Genomic DNA, 13066 nt, shown 5'->3' with positions numbered 1-13066 from the left:
GACCGCTCACTCACACCTGCCTTCTTCCCTGTCCCCTTCAGACAGGTCAGATCTGCACTGCGCTCTGATGGCTCTTCCAGTTCTACTTGCTGCCTTTCCATTTTCCCTTACCAGCACTTTCCCCAATAAATATCTTGCACATCTAATCTCAGCGTAGCATCTGCTTCTGGGAGGTTCCAAACACAATAGGATTTGTAGGCAAGGCCTTGTTTATGCACGTGGCTGAACACGCCATGCGGCTGGAGTCTTGCCTTAGTAACAGGTGGGTCACATCACTTGCTCCTTTAATTAATACAAAGCAGCCGAGTGAAATGTATGCAGACGCTGGCAGGGCTGTGGTCACCCCGGCAGGTGATAACGTGCCACATGGTCCTCTGACATATTTGCGCCACAATAGCTTGCTCAAAGGGGTTATGCCTGCTCTTTAGTAACGTGGGTTTTGCCAAAGAACGTCTCTCAATATCTGGGAACAACTCCTCATTGGGACATTTCTTTTTGTCAAGATGCAACAAATCAAACACCTTTCCCAGGGACTCCACATTGATCGGTTTCCTTCTGAAGCAATTTGTGATCCTTCTCTCTCCTCCTGACAACATAGCTCCAAGTGCTAAGTTCATAAACTAGTTTATAAAGAGACCTGCTCCATCCCCTGCTCAAAGTGATTTCTCCAACTTCAAGGCACAGAGCGGTTATTACCTAGGCCGCGAGCTTGCCTTTTACTGACTGTTGCGTTTTGTGACAGCTATTGTACTGTTTTTCTAGTTTCAAGAAAATGCTTAAAAGGAACCACACACATACACACAAAAAGAGTTAAGAGAGCCAAGGGTTAAGAGAGGGAGGGTCTATAGAGTTGGAGTGGCATTCTGGTATTTTGGGAAGACACAGGTTCTGATCCCAGCTCAGACATCCACTGACCATATGCCCTGTGGTGAGTTTTTAATTTTTTTATTTTTTAAGTTTATTGTGATATGTTAGTGACCACGCAGTACATCCTTAGTTTTTGATGCAATGTTCCATGATTCATTATTTGCATATAACACCCAGTGCTCCATGCAATACGCGCCCTCCTTAATACCCATCACTGGGCTAGCCCATCCCTCACTGCCCTCCCCTCTAAAACACTCAGATTGTTTCCCGGAGTCCATAGTCTCTCATGGTTCATTACCCCCTCTGTTTAACCCCCTTCACTTTTACCTTCCTTCTCCTACCGATCTCCCTGATATTCCTTATGTTCCACAAATGAGTGAAACCATAGGATAATTGTCTTTCTCTGCTTGACCTTGGTGAGTTTTGAAACGCCTATGTACCTTCATATTCACATCTGGAAAAAGTAATGATAATGCCACAAGCGTTGGGGAAAATAATTTGTATAGAAGCTCCATTTATGAAGGAACACCCAAATAATAAAGGTGAGGGAGCAGGGCTTAACCCCTGGAAACCAGGAGGCCAAAATCATCATGATGGCTACTGGCAAGGCCCCAGCAGCAGCCAAGGGGGCTTGACCTGCAGGGAGTTAGTAGCAGGTGTTAAATAAATAGGAGCTAATATTTAAACTTGCATGAGTAGTATGAGCCATAAATTTAGAAGTACAGACTTCCAAAGGACAAGGCAACTGGGCTCCACTGTGCCAAGGATAGGCCTTATTCCTGATAAGCACTTCATCCCTATACTGAACGGATGAATAGACAGCAAGGAGATTGAGATGAAATCTACCTGGAAACTCGGGAAGGGTCGAAGACCACAGTGCAAGACTTTATCTTAGCCATTCTCTCCTCGAATCCGTGTTCTTCTTCCTAAAACATGAACAAAAGGAGGGAGGCATGGCTTTGAGAGGAAGTCATTTGCATGCTCAACTTCTCACTCACTTAGCAAGCCGTTTTGAGGCTCATCAAAGTGCCAGCCTCTGGGCTTGGTGATCGGAAGTGAAAGTGGAAAAAGACTCAAGCCACATCTTCAGAGAGCTATCAGTCCAGTCCTGGAAGGACGCTATGGCAGGTCGCCATGGAAATGTACCAGTACGGAAGGGCTGGCATGGAAGCCTCCTGAGAGGCAATGCTCTGGAGTTTAGTCTGTGAGTTAGCGAGGTGAAAACCAGCTGTCTAAGTAGGGAGCGTCACCCTGAAGGCTCAACATTGTGAAAGACCTGGTTGTGAGGGCATCGGGGAATTTTTCATTAGTTGAACAACAGCAAAAGTACAGAAAGTAAGCTGTGTCCCATGTGAAGGAGATAGGTGTTGAGGGAACAGCAGCTTGGTCACGATTATTACTTCTTTCACCAACAAAATCTTAGGTGAAGTGCTTTGCGTGGGGATGTGTCGTGTGGAGTACGAGTTGGGACACCCAAAGCCCAAAGCAGTAAGCACTTGGCAGAGTGAAGCCCGCGTCTCTGACTGACTTAGACCCAGTCTGTCTCCAGAGAATCTCCTCCAGACTGGAGTCAGGATGGATGAGTGTCGACCTAGGAAGCTACCATCCGGCTCTCGCAGCCACGGACGGACAGGTGGGCTCTGTGGCGTTTATTTCTCCACCGGTTGTGGGTGACCTTCCCTGGTTGCACAGCAGGAGGTACGTAAGAAATTGCTCGAAGAAGCGGTTGGGTTTCTCTGAGCAGTCCGCTTCATGCTCTCTTCCAGCAGTTGGGTACATTCTTCCTCCTAAAGGCGTCCATCCCTTCGTATGCCCCGTCTGGGCCACTCCAGGACTGTGATTTCTGCATTTCAGGACAATGTGTGCACAAGGGAGCCCCATTTTATTTCCCATCTTGCCCCCCATTGTGTTAAGAAAGCCATGAATGAGTTCTCACTTGGTGTTTCCAGCCAGCCTTGCTTCCCTGGCGGCCTGCCCCTTCCCCACCTCATTCCGCAGACCCTCTTTGGCTGAATATCTTTCTTTCTTCCTTAATACGTCCTCATCTCCGTTTTCTGGAGTCACTTTATTTACCCTATAATCATTTTCTCTACCAGTTAATAAACTGTGTTATTTATTTTTTTCCCTATTCAGTGGGTAATGTGGCTTCAATGAGCTTTCTGTCATTTGCCTAAAAACTGTTATTAAGTTGTGTGGTAACAGCGTCATGTGCTTCATCCCACTGAGAAGGCTCCGGCTGGGTTCCCAGGGGCCCCCCATTATCGTTTCCCTATTTGTTCACACAGAGAGTAAGTGGTGTAGTTCGAGCTCGCAAAGGCCAAGGAACACAAGTCTTCCCTTGCTGCCTTCATGCCTGACAGAAGCCCGCTGCGTGTGCCCATTCTCTTCTTTATCTGAGTCACAAGGAATCGCCTGAAGACCATCCAGTCTGCTGGGCTCGAGTGGCTATGCACTTTATTTTTCTGGCCACCTTGGGGGTGCCTGGGATAAAATGGCCAAGCCAACCAATTGAGAATCAGCATGCATTTCTTTTTCCTGCCACACTTTTGCCTGGAGTTGAATTACAGCCATCATCAACCTGTGCCCCCATAGACCCTCTGGCGGGCCCACCGTTGTGGCTCTTTGTCTTGTTTCATAGATTAATTTCCCCTGAGAGTTTGCTTTTTAACATTTTTTAAAAATAAAAAAGGTAAACTTTTTTCCAATATCCAAAGCCCTATGTGTGTGTCACATAAAAGCTATAAAATGCAGATAATTAAAATGTGAATAAAATGCACCCCTGAATCCCACCATCCAGAGATAACCACCTTGGTATNACAGAAATGGTTTTGGGCAGTTTCTCAATGTCAGGCTTAAACTAGCACATGTGAGAAATGGAAGAGTAGAGATTGTTGAATTTAAATAGAAGATGTTAATTTTTTACATGTTTAAGGGAACTTCGGAGTATTTATATAAGCACAATTGGCCTCCAATGGAGAGTTCAGATAATCAGAGAGATGCTGGTTTCTGTGTCAATGGAGAGGATAATCAGAGAGATGCTGGTTTCTGTGCCATCAACTGGTGGAATGTGTAATGTTCATTTCATGAAATGGTGTTCTTTCCTTCATAAAGGCGATGCATTAGAAAGTAAAGACAATTTAGCAAATACAGAAAGATAGAAAGTAGGGTGGTAATCACTTTTAAAAGATGATTATTGTCAATATTTTGGGGTATTTTCTTTCTTTTCTAGGACTTTTCTTAGTGTTTTGATTTTACATAGTTGTGTTATGTTGTAATACATAAAATAATTTGTGTTCTTCTGTTTTTCTGTTTATGTAAAATAAATATTTATTGAAAATTTATGGAAGTGTGGCTACATTATCCAAGGAGAAGAGTTAACCTCCTTGTAAATCAGATCAAAAGACTGTAAGAATTTAAAAAGAGAATCTGTTTTTACTGTGAGAACGTTCTTTCCTGGTTGGTCGTTAGCATCTCTTCTCATTTCTCAGGACTATAAAACCAAAGGGGAGCAGTCCAGGCTAGTGGTCAAGTGTCCCAGTTCCAGAACAGTTTCCTCATGGGTAAAGTGGGGGTTAGAAAACTTCTCTCATAACAATTGCAAGGAGAACATGAAAATATGGGCAAAACACTTTAAATAGTGCTTAGAACATAGAAAGCACCCAAACGATGATCGCTTGTTATTAGATGACAGGAGACTGCTTCTAATTACATCATTAATATAATTTGCAAAGACATAAGTTAGCGAGTGCAAGGTAACAAATGCATTACATACATGTGTCATTAATACAACCATTCATTACAACGGTTCAGGAGATAGGCATGGCCATTCCCATTCTGCAGATGAGGCATCTGAGCCTTCGCAAGGTACTTAGCTTTGCCAAAATCTAACAGCTGGTCAGTGGGAAGACAGGCCACTAATTGTTTCAACTTCCCTGTGGCCTTTAAAACAAGGAAAGCCCAGGTATCCCTAGTCTCACCTGTGCAGGTGGGGGGGCAGCTGCAATTAGAGAAGTAAGTGGAAGGGAAAGGAAAGAGGGGATTTTAAAGAAGTTTGTCACAAGTTTGGAGAATTCACATAAAGAACGGGAGTGATTCTGGAATCTCTTTCAGGGGCTACACTCATTCTTTCAGCCCCACTACTCAGACTCTAGACCATGTGAGTTACAGATTTTTGATCACCTTGTTCAAAATGTTTGTCATTAAAAATATGAAACAACCAAAAAAGAGAATGTCTGTTTTCCAGGAGGAATTGCAGAAAAGGAAGACACATTTTCCTTCTTCGATTTTCTCTAGAAAATGAGTCATTGTTTCTGAGAATGGTAGCAGAGAATTCGAGTCTGTTCCTATGCATGACTATGTCATGTGCAAACAGCTTGTGAAAGAAACACCCAGGGTAATTTATCAAGGAAACTGCTTTTGACTCTATTCTTTTCCCTGGGGTTTATGAAACCACAGCAGGTGGCATTTTGGTGTTTAGCATGACAAGCTTGTGAAATTGCAACCACTAGCAAGGAGGGGGGCAATTTGATCTGGCTTCTTTCCTAGATGAAAGAGAAGGGCAAAACGAAACTAACATAATCTATTGAGTCTTTTGAATGTACTGTGTCCGGCTAGGGGTTTTAACATATATCTAAATTTGCATTGACTTTCACACATCCAATTTAATTCTCACAGCGTTCATTTAGTAATTCAGCTAATATTTATTGAGTGCCTACCAAAGAGCAGATCCTAGGTAGGGTGCTGGGTTTACGAGGTGAACTAGTGAGCAGGATAGCCACGGGGGTTTCTGCAGTGCTGCTGAGCTAGAGGGCGGTATGAGAAGAAATAGCAGGTGTCCCTCCCCTGATGGGGTTTGCAACTAAGGGCACTGGAGCTGAGGGTTTAGAATAGCTGTGCAGGGGGTGCCTGGGTGGCACAGCGGTTAAGCATCTGCCTTCGGCTCAGGGCGTGATCCGGCGTTATGGGTTTGAGCCCCACATCAGGCTCCTCTGCTATGAGCCTGCTTCTTCCTCTCCCACTCCCCCTGCTTGTGTTCCCTCTCTCCCTATCTGTCTCTATCTCTGTCAAATAAATAAATAAAATCTTTAAAAAAAAAATTCAGAATAGCTGTGCAGGCAAGTAATGAGGCCGGGTTCCCTATGCCTCTGTGACCCTTTCAAGGCCTCCCTTGAGTACATCATCTCTCGGGGGTCTCTAAGGAATCCATTTAAAATGCTGTGTTTCCTAACCCTCTTCCTGAAGCTTGTAAGTAGTTTGCCTCGACAGCCCCCATTGCTGAAGCGTGACCACGTCTCTTCTTGTCCTGTGTGTTTTCCTCCGTAGCTCTCTGCTCCTCCTTCTCTCCCTTCTAAGCTCCTCCTGAGGGCTGGAAACGTGGTAATAACAAATGAAGTAGCATAAATAACCCTAACGATAAAAGAAAGCGAGTGTGACCATTGTTCACAGGCCTTCAGCTACTCTTGCCTTCCGGGAAGCTCTCTCAGTGGGAAAGCATGGCTCCTGGTCTCCTTCCTTCAGGCTTTATGGTAGCAGCCATAGCGCTTCCCTGTGGCAAGTCTTTCCCGTGCAATTAAATGGCGCGTGCATGCACAATAATAGGCCATGGAGAAAGGCTCTGCAAACTTTTTTGTAAAGGGCCAGAGAGTAAATATCTTAGGGTTTGTGGACCTTACTCTCTTTGTCCTGGGCTGCAGTTTGCCAACACCTGCTGAAAAGCATTGTGGATAATATCCCAGACTCAGAAGCTAGACCTGCATTCAACTCCCACTTCCATAAGTTACTAGCTGGCCACTTAACTCAGCTTCTTTGACCCTCAGTTTCTACATTGGCCTTTATTTTTGTGACTATGCCAGACTCTTCCCTACTTCAGGCCTCTGTGCTTCGCCCGTGTGGTGTTTTCCGTGGGGCCTGCTCTTCCTTCAGAATTTTGGGTTATGGGACCTCCTTTCATTAATCAGACCTCAGCCGGAAGTGGCCTCCTTCTATCTCAGTCACCGCCAACCTGTTACCTTGCTTTATTTCCCTCATAGCATTTATCAAATCTGAAACCATCGTATACGTGTATTTGCTTACTCATTTATGGTCTAGTTCCCTCCTATTAGAAGTTTTATGAATAAAGCAAGATTTTTTTTTAACTTTATTTGCCACTGTATCCTGAGTGCCTAGATTGGTGTTCAACATCTAGTAGATGCTCAATAAATACTGGGAACAAACAAGTCCGTAAGATGATTTCTTCATTCTACATCATAGGACTTCTACTTTATAGGATTTTGGTGAGCAGTAAATGAAATGACACATGCACTTGCTACAACATAAAGGCTTAGGAAAGGTTAGCCTTTTTATTAAAATGATTATGAAGAAACATCAGTAAAGAGAAATTAGTAAATAATAAAATAATAAAATGAGATCTGCAGAGCTATGCAAGTTATTATAACAGAGCTTTTGTAGTCTTAGAATCAGGAAGGAGCATAGAGATTAATTTGCAAGATGAACCATCTTTTGTTTTTGTTCATCCTTACTTTTTGCACATAAGGAAACTGGGTTATGGTAGAACTTAAGCAACGTTTTTGAAGACACAAGCTTTTGAGAGCATGTGATGAGTATTATCTATCTATGCATCCATCCATCCATCCATCCAGCAGTCCATCCATCCGACAGTCCATCCATCCATCCAACCGTCTGTCCATCCATCCATCCATCCATCCATCCATTCATCCATCCATCCATCATACATACATAGTTAATTTGTATATTTTGGGGAAGGGCATATTGGTTTCCTTTCCCTATGTAACAATTCACCAAATGCATAGTGGCTTAAAGCAATACCCAATCATTAGCCCACAGTTTCTTAGGTCAGAAGCCCAGCATGGCTCTACTGGTTGTCTGCTTGGGGTCCCATTCCAAAGGTGTCTCAGGTGGCGGCAATCTCATCTGAGGCTCTGAGGAAGAATACGCTTCCAAGCACATTGAGGTCGCTGGTAGAATTCTGTTCCTTGAGATGTAGCACTGAGGGCCCCTCTGCCTGGCTGTCAGCAGGGTTGCTCTGTCATGAGGTCCATTTGTGGTTCCTTGTTGGGCACCTCACATACCCTCCCACCTCATCTCAGCTGGTAGTGAGACGCCTCAAGCTGAATCCTCTTCACTCTGTGAATGACTCCCTCTGCTACCAGCTGGAGAAAACTCTCTGGCCTGCCAATTAATGCTTAGGTTAAGCCTGCTCGGATAATGTACTTTTTAATTAACCAAAGGCAACCAAAGATTATCAACTGGTTGGTATTCTTAATTACATCTACAAGAATTCTTTTTGCCATCTAATGTCACAGAGTCACAGGAAGGATCTCACCATATCCACAGACAAGGACCCCGGGGGTCATAGAATTCTCTCTGCCATAAGGGGATAGATATTTTCAGCAGTTCCACTAACAATGGCAAGTACATTTTTGCTTGGTTTTCAGTTCTGATTGTCTCCTGGTTTCCTGGTGGACCCTGAATACTTTGTATGTTTTCTAATAAAATCTCTCTAGTAGATAGGTTTGGTGACCATGCCCATATATCGCTTAGAATCGTGGCTGCAGAGAAGGTCCCTGACTGATGGCTTTAGCTTGGAATCCTTCCCTGGCCTCCTACAAAGCTTTGTTTTCCATGGACTGCTCCAGCCAATGACTGCTCAGCAGAAATCTGTTTTGGCTCATCCTTTGAGGACTCCCCTTCAGCCTGGTTGAAACTTTCTAGAACTACACTGCGGTCTGGGATTTTCTTTTGAAACCCCCTTCTTCCCTCCATCCCTCACAGGGCCCAGACACTGTGGTCTGATGGCTTTCCCCACCTCCTCTGGACCATGCTGTTTTCCTCACAGGCATTTCCCCCCAATACATCTCTTGCATATCTAATCCTGTCTTGGCATCCACTTGTTGGAAACCCTGAATCAATGCAGGTGATGCCGGAGATGTCCCAGGAAACAGGTAGTAAGTTGGGGTTCTGGGACAGGCTCCCTTGTGACCTGATAGCAAACGGGATCTTGTTCTGACTGGGTTGTGGGGCACAGATAGTCCCTGGCACAAGGTGGACTGCTATGGACTGAATTGTATTCCCTCTAAACTCATCTGTTGAATCCCTAGCCCCCAGTGTGACTGTATTTGAAGATGGGGCCCTTAGGAGGTAATCACAGTTAAATGATGAAAAGGGTGGGATCCTAATCAGAAAGGAATGGTGACTTTATAAAAAGAAAATGAGAGACAGATTCTTTTTTTCCCAGTAACTGACTGACATTCAGCCTGAGGCTGTTCAATATTTCCTGTGAAAAGAGCTTTCTTCACTGAGAACAGACTGTACACTGGGGAAAGGGGACATTTTGAGGACAGTTAGACATGGGGTCTGAGTTGACATAGCTACTGAGAGACCAAAAGCATCATCATGGCTCTCTGTTACAGTGAAGGCCTAAGGCGGCAGGTACTGAGTATTGTCCTGGATAAAGTCTAGCTCACAGTGGCCTGCGGGCTCCATGGGCTCCCTCAGTGATCATGTCCCTAGGCTTTCCCTGGGCTGTTCCAGCCAATGGCTAAGCACAGGGGCCACATGGATGCAGTCCCACTTCTGCAAGACGTTAAGGCTCCTCTGACGGGCAACCTAGGCTTCAGGATTCCCAGATAGCCTGTTGAAACTTTGGTCAGACCGCATGACAGATGAGGACCGCTCACTCACACCTGCCTTCTTCCCTGTCCCCTTCAGACAGGTCAGATCTGCACTGCGCTCTGATGGCTCTTCCAGTTCTACTTGCTGCCTTTCCATTTTCCCTTACCAGCACTTTCCCCAATAAATATCTTGCACATCTAATCTCAGCGTAGCATCTGCTTCTGGGAGGTTCCAAACACAATAGGATTTGTAGGCAAGGCCTTGTTTATGCACGTGGCTGAACACGCCATGCGGCTGGAGTCTTGCCTTAGTAACAGGTGGGTCACATCACTTGCTCCTTTAATTAATACAAAGCAGCCGAGTGAAATGTATGCAGACGCTGGCAGGGCTGTGGTCACCCCGGCAGGTGATAACGTGCCACATGGTCCTCTGACATATTTGCGCCACAATAGCTTGCTCAAAGGGGTTATGCCTGCTCTTTAGTAACGTGGGTTTTGCCAAAGAACGTCTCTCAATATCTGGGAACAACTCCTCATTGGGACATTTCTTTTTGTCAAGATGCAACAAATCAAACACCTTTCCCAGGGACTCCACATTGATCGGTTTCCTTCTGAAGCAATTTGTGATCCTTCTCTCTCCTCCTGACAACATAGCTCCAAGTGCTAAGTTCATAAACTAGTTTATAAAGAGACCTGCTCCATCCCCTGCTCAAAGTGATTTCTCCAACTTCAAGGTACAGAGTGGTTATTACCTACGCCGCGAGCTTACCTTTTACTGACTGTTGCGTTTTGTGACAGCTATTGTACTGTTTTTCTAGTTTCAAGAAAATGCGTAAAAGGAACCACACACATACACACAAAAAGAGTTAAGAGAGCCAAGGGTTAAGGGAGGGAGGGTCTATGGAGTTGGAGTGCCATTCTGGTATTTTGGGAAGACACAGGTTCTGATCCCAGCTCAGACATCCACTGACCATATGCCCTGTGGTGAGTTTTTAATTTTTTTATTTTTTAAGTTTATTGTGATATGTTAGTGACCACGCAGTACATCCTTAGTTTTTGATGCAATGTTCCATGATTCATTATTTGCATATAACACCCAGTGCTCCATGCAATACGCGCCCTCCTTAATACCCATCACTGGGCTAGCCCATCCCTCACTGCCCTCCCCTCTAAAACACTCAGATTGTTTCCCGGAGTCCATAGTCTCTCATGGTTCATTATCCCCTCTGTTTAACCCCCTTCACTTTTACCTTCCTTCTCCTACCGATCTCCCTGATATTCCTTATGTTCCACAAATGAGTGAAACCATAGGATAATTGTCTTTCTCTGCTTGACCTTGGTGAGTTTTGAAACGCCTATGTACCTTCATATTCACATCTGGAAAAAGTAATGATAATGCCACAAGCGTTGNCTTCACTTTTACCTTCCTTCTCCTACCGATCTCCCTGATATTCCTTATGTTCCACAAATGAGTGAAACCATATGATAATTGTCTTTCTCTGCTTGACCTTGGTGAGTTTTGAAATGCCTATGTACCTTCATATTCACATCTGGAAAAAGTAATGATAATGCCACAAGCGTTGGGGAAAATAATTTGTATAGAAGCTCCATTTATGAAGGAACACCCAAATAATAAAGGTGAGGGAGCAGGGCTTAACCCCTGGAAACCAGGAGGCCAAAATCATCATGATGGCTACTGGCAAGGCCCCAGCACAGCCAAGGGGGCTTGACCGGCAGGGAGTTAGTAGCAGGTGTTAAATAAATAGGAGCTAATATTTAAACTTGCATGAGTAGTATGAGCCATAAATTTAGAAGTACAGACTTCCAAAGGACAAGGCAACTGGGCTCCACTGTGCCAAGGATAGGCCTTATTCCTGATAAGCACTTCATCCCTATACTGAACGGATGCATAGACAGCAAGGAGATTGAGATGAAATCTACCTGGAAACTCGGGAAGGGTCGAAGACCACAGTGCAAGACTTTATCTTAGCCATTCTCTCCTCGAATCCGTGTTCTTCTTCCTAAAACATGAACAAAAGGAGGGAGGCATGGTTTTGAGAGGAAGTCATTTGCATGTTCAACTTCTCACTCACTTAGCAAGCCGTTTTGAGGCTCATCAAAGTGCCAGCCTCTGGGCTTGGTGATCGGAAGTGAAAGTGGAAAAAGACTCAAGCCACATCTTCAGAGAGCTATCAGTCCAGTCCTGGAAGGACGCTATGGCAGGTCGCCATGGAAATGTACCAGTACGGAAGGGCTGGCATGGAAGCCTCCTGAGAGGCAATGCTCTGGAGTTTAGTCTGTGAGTTAGCGAGGTGAAAACCAGCTGTCTAAGTAGGGAGCGTCACCCTGAAGGCTCAACATTGTGAAAGACCTGGTTGTGAGGGCATCGGGGAATTTTTCATTAGTTGAACAACAGCAAAAGTACAGAAAGTAAGCTGTGTCCCATGTGAAGGAGATAGGTGTTGAGGGAACAGCAGCTTGGTCACGATTATTACTTCTTTCACCAACAAAATCTTAGGTGAAGTGCTTTGCGTGGGGATGTGTCGTGTGGAGTACGAGTTGGGACACCCAAAGCCCAAAGCAGTAAGCACTTGGCAGAGTGAAGCCCGCGTCTCTGACTGACTTAGACCCAGTCTGTCTCCAGAGAATCTCCTCCAGACTGGAGTCAGGATGGATGAGTGTCGACCTAGGAAGCTACCATCCGGCTCTCGCAGCCACGGACGGACAGGTGGGCTCTGTGGCGTTTATTTCTCCACCGGTTGTGGGTGACCTTCCCTGGTTGCACAGCAGGAGGTACGTAAGAAATTGCTCGAAGAAGCGGTTGGGTTTCTCTGAGCAGTCCGCTTCATGCTCTCTTCCAGCAGTTGGGTACATTCTTCCTCCTAAAGGCGTCCATCCCTTCGTATGCCCCGTCTGGGCCACTCCAGGACTGTGATTTCTGCATTTCAGGACAATGTGTGCACAAGGGAGCCCCATTTTATTTCCCATCTTGCCCCCCATTGTGTTAAGAAAGCCATGAATGAGTTCTCACTTGGTGTTTCCAGCCAGCCTTGCTTCCCTGGCGGCCTGCCCCTTCCCCACCTCATTCCGCAGACCCTCTTTGGCTGAATATCTTTCTTTCTTCCTTAATACGTCCTCATCTCCGTTTTCTGGAGTCACTTTATTTACCCTATAATCATTTTCTCTACCAGTTAATAAACTGTGTTATTTATTTTTTTCCCTATTCAGTGGGTAATGTGGCTTCAATGAGCTTTCTGTCATTTGCCTAAAAACTGTTATTAAGTTGTGTGGTAACAGCGTCATGTGCTTCATCCCACTGAGAAGGCTCCGGCTGGGTTCCCAGGGGCCCCCCATTATCGTTTCCCTATTTGTTCACACAGAGAGTAAGTGGTGTAGTTCGAGCTCGCAAAGGCCAAGGAACACAAGTCTTCCCTTGCTGCCTTCATGCCTGACAGAAGCCCGCTGCGTGTGCCCATTCTCTTCTTTATCTGAGTCACAAGGAATCGCCTGAAGACCATCCAGTCTGCTGGGCTCGAGTGGCTATGCACTTTATTTTTCTGGCCACCTTG

The sequence above is a fragment of the Ailuropoda melanoleuca genome, chromosome 14 (genome assembly GCF_002007445.2).
Source record: "Ailuropoda melanoleuca isolate Jingjing chromosome 14, ASM200744v2, whole genome shotgun sequence".
Lineage (NCBI taxonomy): Eukaryota > Metazoa > Chordata > Mammalia > Carnivora > Ursidae > Ailuropoda > Ailuropoda melanoleuca.
The sequence above is the reverse complement of the archived record's forward strand: the minus strand, read 5'-3'. Positions refer to the sequence as shown.